Source organism: Halyomorpha halys, unplaced genomic scaffold (assembly GCF_000696795.3).
Source record: "Halyomorpha halys isolate HHAL.00 unplaced genomic scaffold, Hhal_1.1 Scaffold591.1, whole genome shotgun sequence".
Taxonomy (NCBI): Eukaryota; Metazoa; Arthropoda; class Insecta; order Hemiptera; family Pentatomidae; genus Halyomorpha; species Halyomorpha halys.
The window spans coordinates 224,318-226,063 of NW_027104732.1; positions in this window are offsets into that span (position 1 = coordinate 224,318).

The window sequence follows — 1,746 nt, forward strand, 5'->3', positions numbered from 1 at the left end:
AAACATATTAAAAACCATTTATACATCAAAATATACTATTTACTAAAAAAGAGCATATTACAATATATTAATTTGTTTTGATTTATTAAAAACCAACAATAAGCAGACTCTAAAAGATGTGACTGAATTATTTCCTTAATTTCTTCCCAGCTCATATACAATTTTATTCGTGATTTTAATTTTAAGATGAACTCAAATGGATCATCCTGCACATTAACCCTAAATTGTAATTTCTCAACTCTTCCCATATTTATGAATGGTCCATGGGTTATTTCCCCTAAAACTCTAGCATTTCGGATATCTTTTATCTCCTGACTTAGCTGTTCCACATCCCTTTTATGTTTTAATTCTAAATCAGAAACCAAATTTCTCTTTTTATTTTCTTCCATATGACATTCATCAATTTTTTCAGATAGTTCAATGTTTTGCTCTGTCAATTTTACTGTTAAATTTGATTCAACTTTTTCAATTTTTTTTTATCTACTTTATTATCTAACTCTGTTAATCTTACCCTGTTATCTTCACGCAACTCCATGTTTATTGCTTCCATTCGATCCCCTAACTCTTGTCCCACTTTGTTTGTATCACCCTTTACTGTATTTATATCATCCGTTACTTTGTTTATATCACCCTTTACTTTGTTTATATCATCTGGCATATTGGTTGAAATCATCATTAATTGTTGAAACATGGCTTTATTATCAAAATTATCATTATTATCAACATTTGAATTTGCTCCCACTAATTTATTTTCATGGACACTATTTACTGCCGGTAAGTCAATCCTACCTCAAATGTGTTGGACAACATTATCTTCATTATTTTCATTTAATACTACCACCATATCATTTAATTTTCCAAGAACCACCTATTTAGGATCTCTACAATCAGTTGTCTTAACATTATCCTCCATCATTAACATTAACTACTTAAGTTATAAAAAAATTTATGCAAAACTTATTAAAAAATAACCCTTCTAAAGGCTGTGTTCTGATTGCTGTGACCTAATTTGTAAAGAATTAGGCCACACCTGTTGGGCAACAATTTATGTAATAATCAAAAATTATTTAAAATAAAAGAAAAGAATTTTAATCGTTTTAAACTAATTTCAAATATAAAAGAGATAGCTTGGGTTTAAATTAAAAACTTTAATATTTAACAGATAATATAATTTTATAACATAAGAGATTTTTCTCAGGCCGGGTTTCCTGGTAATCAGAAACAAACGACACTTTACTACTAATAACACTTTAATTTAATTACTAGACGTTTTACTAATACAATAAATTCATTTAGAAACAAGACTAACCAATTACCAAGTAAAAAAAAAATTATTTTGAACTCAAAATATATATATATTTTTTTAATATAAATTCTGAATCCATTTTATTCCTATCATTTAAATAGGTCAAAACATTTGGTCACAAACCGCCTCTGAGTTACAAACTGCTTACAAATACACATACAATAATTACAATTCAATATAACATCTTTACATATGAATACAAACATATTAAAAACATAGTTTGAAAAAACCGAATCACATCTCACTTATAATTTGATACATATTTACAATACAAAATTTATGATCAAAACAGGTTTATTTATTTATTTTTTTTTTTAAACTTAAGTAGCAATATATGCAAAAAAGGATTCGTTCTTTACTCAAAATTAAAAACATTTCATGCAATGATAAGCTTCGCAAAGCTCTGGGAAATGGATGTGACACCTCCACCCAGCTGATAC